At 43.4% G+C, this 7,716-nt stretch overlaps 1 protein-coding gene across 4 annotated transcripts in view; it reads left to right on the plus strand.

Moving 5' to 3' along the window:
- Positions 1-969: 969 nt before the first annotated feature.
- NCOA7 (nuclear receptor coactivator 7) overlaps positions 970-7,716 on the plus strand; it is a 149,257-nt gene continuing 142,510 nt past the window's right edge. For 2 of the 4 annotated variants that reach the window (XM_023230600.2, XM_023230599.2), the window contains exon 1: positions 971-1,464. The gene's annotated coding sequence lies outside the window, so the exon portion shown is untranslated. Of the gene's footprint in view, positions 1,465-7,716 lie in introns of all 4 variants that reach the window. The other 2 variants (XM_023230601.2, XM_023230602.3) reach the window with 2 other exon arrangements.

Genomic DNA, 7,716 nt, shown 5'->3' on the forward strand with positions numbered 1-7,716 from the left:
TCCAACATCTTCATATTCAAATCCCAAAGATACAAACCTGACGTCTAAATTAATACGTGCTTAGTGCAAAATTGGACAATTATTCCACATTTGCAGTATAGTATAACATGATCACCTGCTACTGAAATGCCAAAGCCACCACTGTTAACGCTTTGCTCCGCCTTCCGGAGAGTTTATTACAGCTTAAGCAGCGTCAACAACCCAGAGGAGGCCGCTATCTAGTTTATCTGTGTGGAAGGCCTGTGACACAGTTAACAGACTATTGCAGGCCCTTCCTTGGGATATTTTTCTGCGTATAAGAGTGAATGAACTCCACGGCCAGATCCTCCTAGTCATCTTGCAGTGCTGGTCATGGGACCGCAGAGGGAACAGCACCCAACTGGGGATGGGGAGCTCACAGCACAGGCCCCGCAGCTGATGCAAACCATCCCCCTCCAAGGTTCTCTCGAGTATCTGCCAAGAGTCGGCTGGAGGGCCCGACTGCTATGTTCCTATTGCCGTAATGACTGCAATTTGGCAGCAACCAGGATACTGTACCGGGAACGGGAGGGGGAGGAGATGGTGGGCCCCTCTGCTAAATGCAACGCCGGAAGGGGCAGAAGGATGAATTTATTGTGGTCATCGGTCCCGAGCTGGAAGGAAAGTCAAAGGGCTTTAAAGCTGGGCAGACGCTCTAACTACTGCTCTGCTGTCAAAGCCTTACTTCCCAGGAAGAGTAGGGGCTAAGGCGGGCCAGCTCTAAGGGGGATGCTGCCCGGGGTGAGGTAAGAGGACCCTCCTAGGTGCCACTGCCAGGCGGCGGTTCGCTGGGGTAGCAAGGCGCCCGGACTCGGGAGGCGCCACAAAGGGCCGAGGCCTGCGGAGGCCGCGCGCGCAGCTCTCCGGGGCGGAGCCGCCCGGCTAGAGGCAGCGGAGGCTGCAGCAGCCGCGGGCAGCCGGAGTGCCCAGCCTCCCAGCTCGGAGGTCGCGGGGGGCGGGGAGGATGCCGCAATTGCAGCCCGAGCAGCGGAGCCCGGTAGCCGAGCTCCCCGGCCCCCGCAACCGCGGTGGGGCGCAGCGCGCGCCACGGGCCGGGCGGAGCTAGAGGCGGGCGTCTGCAGAGTATCGCGCCACCCGCGGCTCCCCGCCTTCGGCCGGGTTCAGGAGCCCGTCGCTGCCGATGCCCTGACGGTGGGCGCAGCTGCGTGGCTGGCGAGGCGTCGCGCGTGGGGAGAGGCCTAAGACACCCCGACTGCGGCTCCTGCGCCCACGCGATCCGGGCGCGGGGCCCCGCGGGCGCGCGCCTCGGAGCTCCCGCCTCCTCCCCTTGCTCCTCCTCGGCGTACGGTCCTCCCCTGACCCCTCCTTCCACCCGCCGAGAGGATGCGCTCCCCGGCGCCCAGCAGCAGAGGCCACCGCTGCCAGAAATGCATGCGTCTGATCCCCTTCTCCCGGACCCTAGGAGCCGGCGCCCCCGCCCTGTAGGTAGGTGGTGAGGCTGGGCCCAGCCCTCGCCGCCGCCCGCTGCTGATGCTGCCGCCGAGAGGCCGCGGGCAGGGTCCAGGACCAGCCAAACTTGCCTCCCGCGGGGGGGCTCGGTGGAGCGCTCGGAGGTGTGCTAATGGCGCTGGGCGCAGCCCCCTGTGAACCTGAAAACCTCTGCTTGAGCTCGGGAGGCCGAGCGGGGGCGAAGGAGAGCTTGACCCTTCCCCGCCAACCCCCTGGGGGCTGTGGGGGTGCGCGCCCTGTGGTGCGGGAGTGGGGAGGACAGGTTGGCATGGGGCTTACTTGGGGAGAAGACCGTTGGATTTTCAGCAGCTCAGGTGGAAATATGTCACTGTGTTTTTCCGGCTGGATTAGCAGATGCGTTCTTCCCGTCTTTCTAGCCAAAACATGTAGACAGGCAAAGGGTTATATTAGCGGCATGTAGAAGTCGCTGTGGATTTTTGTGTATTTCAGAGCTAGTTGGTTGGTATATAAAACCGATGGTGCAAACCCTTACCGTCAAGACGTTAGGGCCAGTTTAAAGAAGGTCCTTCTAGAAGTCAGATTATTCGGGAGATCGATGAGGCTGGGGGATATTGTTGTGCTGCGTATTTAGGAGCCTCTGCTTACGTGAAGGGATGTGTTTTAAGAGTGGCAACTTTGATACAGGTGTGGGGAGTTGAGATTCTGCTGGAAGGATGTACCAGGTCAGCCAGCAGAGGCAGCCTTGTGCCCAGCCTAACTTCCAACGCGGTGTTATGCTCTGTATTTCTTAGAAACTGGTTATCTGTGAATGATTTTCCCCTCTAGGTGTAAAGTTTATACATCAGAGCTTTTGGCAAGATTCTCTCTTCCCAGGCTATCATTTTTTATTTTATATTCAGCAATAAGGTTTAAAGTTTTGAAAAATGCGTCACTGTAAGCTCCAATTTTATAGTCACTTAGGTATAGAAATTTGGAGAAGTGACTCAGTATAAGCTCAAAAAGGACAGAATCTTGAATCTCTCTTTTAAATCCTATAATCTTTTGCATCTTATGCAGAATAAGTGCTCATTAGTTATTTGTTGAATGAATGAACTGTGTTTCAAGCTTTCATCTAAAAACCACAATTTAGAATCACAGAATTGTTCTGTGGCTGGTGAAATTTAATTGGATTTCAAAAATTGCTTCTTCGTATAAATAGGCAAACTCAGTTATTTTAACACATTTATATTTCAATTCTGACATTTTTAGGACCATATGCTGTCTTTCTGTAATGTGTCATTAAGGTTATGAGGTAATTCTCCCCAACTCCTAAGTTCATTTCGTGTCTAAGCTTGCAAAATTTCCAGTCTCATTGGTAATCATGCCTACTTCAACTGTGCTCTCAAACACAATTTAAAAAGTAAAAGTCGTGTTTCAAAGAAAATTCTAAGTTACCCCAGAGGAAACAATGATTTGGTTAATAAGTGATGTATTAACTTGTTTTAGAGTTGAGTTTTTCTGGTTTGATCTAATTATCATGTCTTTTATTACAGGCAAAAGTAGAAATAAAACATTTAGAAGTGTCTGTGATTCTTAAATGATTCAAAATGTAAGATATAGATGCACAATTTAAACTCTTTTCTCCTCAGTATAGAAACACATCAGTTTCCAAATTTGACAGCCAGGGGATTGTGAAATGAGGGTTTGGAAGATACAGTGGAAGATAACTGCTTTAAAATGTTATATCTTTTTGGAAAACAAAAAACAAAACAAAACAAAAAAACAAGGTTAACTGCATCACACTTTATTTGCTTTATTTTTACACTATGATATTTTCTGTTTTGATTTCATTTTTTTTCCATCATATGAATTTCATGAGTCAGTGTAAACTTCTTTCGATCTCTGCTTAACAATATTATCTGGGTGCGCTCCCAGATTTTCTTTCTGACATTTTAATGCATCTTTACCATCTTCACTTCATATTACCCAAATGACTTATTTTTACACAATATGGTAGGCCATGCTTTATTACTATTGCTTCTCCAGCCTACTTATTTTCTTCCTAGATGGATAAGGAAACAAAACTTTTCTGTAAAAGGTAACAAGACTGCAGGAACCAACAGTGAGAGAGAACTTATGAAAAAAATTAATTTGTTATGATTTATTAAAACAAATCCTAAATTCTCTCCTGTAAAGAAGATAATTACATTTTACACTTCTTAAATTTGTAACTCAGGGTATTGAGCAATTAATTTACCTGACTCTTCCTTGCACACTAAGCTTTTCAAAAAAGCCCTCCCCTTTGGTTACAGTAAGCTCTCTTTACCTTGTTACTTATAAGCACTTATGTGTTCATTTTACACGTAGGAGATAAGCCTTTAACTGCTCAGTTTAACTGTTATTACTTTGGCCTTGGAATCACAGTCAAATAAAAGCTCTAATCTCAGATTCGAAGAGATATTTTTCTCTTGTGTGTCCTGCATCCAAATGCACAGTGCCTCTGGGATTGGATGTTTCTCTTTTGGGTCCTACCTCCTGATCCCCCAGCACTCCGCCTCCAGAAGCACCACCAGAATGCAATCCAAGACCTGGATTTCCTCTTCTTTCTCTATCTTCCTAAAGGCTGTATTTTAGAAACCTCTATTCCTTTCTTGCTAAATGCCATTTACCATTGTTTTTAAAATCCCAGTCTATAATTTTTTGTTTGTTTAAATTCAACAGGATCCACTCAATTCACTTGTGCTGGAATCAAAATTGTTGATTGCAGAAAAAAATATACAGAAGTAAATTTGTTTGACCTTGAATTTCAGATATAGGGAATACATGAAGAGTAATTGTTGTCTACTGGTCTCCCCTCAACAGTGATACAAAATGCATTTGTTTCTGCACATGCCAGAGAATGTGAATTTTCTGTTGCTAAATTTGATCAGAAGCTTAATTGAGAGAAATGATGTTTATGGGGGGTTGGCTGAACAAAAGCCATGATGTCAACCTATTCCCTTCCAATACCAGCTGTTGGACCAGGAGTCTACCCAGGTCTTCAGAATCTGTACTTTGGTACCTTGTTTTGCATTCTTAACACACACCCCCTCCATATGCCCACACTGAGGGATTTTATTAATACAGTTGGAGGAAAATTACTATTATGTTACTTTAGAAATGTGGTTACGATCATGGTTCTTTCTATAGTTCCTGTTTGAAGACTCATGCAAGAAATTCCTTTTAACTTTAAATGCCAAAGAAAAATTTTACTTACCCTGAACAATTTGTGTGTGTGTGTGTGTGTGTGTGTGTGTGTGTGTGTGGTCTTTTCATCATGCAAAATGAGAATCAAATCATTGGTTATATTTCCCTTTCTAACTTGGCAACTAGGAAATGAACAGTCAAATTTGCAACTGAATTTTAATAATCATGTAAAAATTCATAACCTAATATCAATATTCTGTCTTTCCCTATGGTCTTGAGCTTCTGTTCTACCTTGTTTTTCTTGATTCTGATGTTTATGTAATTATACTTTTCCATTTGATTGAATTATATTCTTTTAAGATGACTCATATCCTTTGTGGAACAAGGCAGATTATAAAACATAAAACCAAATAAATGAAAACATTGCACAACTGATCTCTGGACACAGTATGTTTTCGATGAACAAGTTTAATTGGTTACATTAAATATTTTGAACAAGAATTGCAAATTTAGTGCATATGAACTTAGCCAAATGGAAAACAATGTTACATAGTTTTACAAAACTTTTTTAAACTCTTGCATTTATATTCACTCATTACTAATTTGAAATTAATAAAGCCATTCAATTTAAGTCAATTATATTTGGAGTACCTGCCTTAAATGCTATCTAGGTTGAACAGGAGTTTCAATAGAATAACGTCATTTTTAGCCAAAGGGCCTAACTTAGCATAACACTCACCAGAGTGGATCAAAAATCAGACCTTCACATCAGTGATTCGTGTGATTTATTCTTGTTTTAATAAATCATAGAGTCTTCTCTGAGCCTCTGTTATTTACCATGAAATCTAAAAGATTGAGCTCCTGGAGTTAATTCTTCATACTGATGTTTTGACACCTAATTGTTAAGTTGGTTGAATTTACCCAGATAACCCAGTATTTACATCGACATGATAAGTTGAGCTTGATGTATTTACCACCACGGTAAGCAGAAAGATCGGACTTTCTCAAGGATCAGTCATTCGTACAGTCTGGTAGCCTTTGACATAAAAATGATCTGAATTCAAAAGTGCAACTTAAAACATAAGAGGGGGTTTGGAGGGGGACCTGGGCAGGTTTTTACATAGAGGCATCTCATTCTGATAACCTTCATGTCTTTTTTAAAATTTATTTTTAGAATAGGTAGTATCCTCATGGTTCAAAAGGTACGAATGACTCTAGAGTGAAAGTACTCCCTCTCATACTCATTCACCTGTCACCCATTTCACTAATCCACAGGTAACCAGTGTTAGTTAATCGATAATCTTCTAGTGACATTTTATGCATATGCAAGCAAATATAAACATGGAAGTTGCTCATTTTCTCTCCTAACCTGTCTCTAATTCACTCTGTTCCATTCCCACTGCTTCTGCTTTGCTCCTTAGATGCCTTGGACTGTTGTCTGTATTCTGCCTTGCTCTGCATTTCAGCCGTCCCCATTTCAGCAGGCTGTCCTTCTAAACTTCCCCCATCAGACCATCTAAAACATTTCCATCATACACGGGAAGGAATCTGCACGTCTCACCCTGGTCTCTTGGACCCTGAGAGATTCATCTCCTGTCTCTATCCCTCCTTGTCATGCGTTTTACCCACAGTCATTCTTAGCTAAGTCCCCTTGACCCATTTCATAGACCCATAAAAAACCTGATGGAAGTTCAAGCTGTTATCATGCACAGCAAATGCCATATACCTACATATCCTTGTTTGTGGATCCCCAAGGTAAAAATGTGTGTTTTAGAAATACAAAACGAATTGGCACTTTGTGCACGTGGATAGAGTATGATTTTTCTTCTCCACGCTTTTCCCTCTGCTTGGAACATGCTGTCCAATTTTCATGAGCAAGCCACACTCATTTCTGGTGTCATCTCTAGGGGCGTTTGTTAGCTGAGATTCTGTAAACTCATGGAGCCTTCCACATGTAATTAGTGTCCCAAGTAGGCTTCCATACCAGGAATAATTTTCCATACTAGGAATGATTTTCTATATTAGCTGTGTTATAGCTGATAGCTATACTTTGCTTCTAGCAAAATTGACGTTCTGGTAAAACTTAACAATGATTTTGGATAGTATGTAAGATTGGTCAAAAAAAAATCAAGGTTGAGGCTTTTATTTAATCATTCATCCTTCTTCTCTCCCCACCCCCCATCCACCTCAATATAAATCAGTTGTCCCTCAGTATCTGCAGGGGATTGGCTCCAGGGGTAGGTTCCAGGACCCCTGCAGATACCAAAATCTGAGGATGCTCAGGTTCCTGATATCAAATGTTATAGTATTTGCATATAATCTATGCACATCCTCCTGTATATTTAAACTCATCTCTATATGACTTGAAATACCCCAATACAGTGTAAATACTAAGTAGATAGTTGTTATAGTACAATGTTTAGAGAATAATGACAAGGAAAAATGTCTGTACATGTTCAGTACACAACCATCCAACAATTCATTTTTTTCTTCAAGCTTTTTTTTTTTTTTTTGAGACAGATTCCCACTGTTTTGAGACAGACATTCCCTCTGTCACCTGGGCTGGAGTGCAGTGATGTAATCTTGGCTCGCTGCAACCTCCACTTCCCCGGTTCAAGTGATTCTCCTGCGTCAGCCTCCTGAGTAGCTGGGATTACAGGCATGTGCCACCAAGCCCAGCTAATTTTTGTATTTTCAGTAGAGACAGGATTTCACCATGTTGTCCCTACTGGTCTCGAACTCCTGACCTCAAGTGATCTGCTTGGTTGGTTGATTCCATGGATGCAGAACCCATGGATATGGAGAGCCACCTGTGCATGTCCAAATCAATTTTTTTTAGCAGCCCTTGCTTACTTTACTAATTCTCAAACACTGTGTTAACACCCGTTAAAAATAGCTTTGGTATTTATTATGACACTCATCTGAGAGAGTGTCTTTTATGCCTCCCACTCTAGTTTTCTTCTGTGGTTGGTACATAAAGGGGCGAAAGCCTCCATATAGGGTGTCACTGAAGTTTGGGGATCAGCCAGGTAAAAAGGGTACTCTTAAGACATTGAAAGGATTGAACATTGACCCTGATAGATGACGTGAGTCGTCTGGAGA

The sequence above is a fragment of the Piliocolobus tephrosceles genome, chromosome 5 (genome assembly GCF_002776525.5).
Source record: "Piliocolobus tephrosceles isolate RC106 chromosome 5, ASM277652v3, whole genome shotgun sequence".
Classification (NCBI taxonomy): domain Eukaryota; kingdom Metazoa; phylum Chordata; class Mammalia; order Primates; family Cercopithecidae; genus Piliocolobus; species Piliocolobus tephrosceles.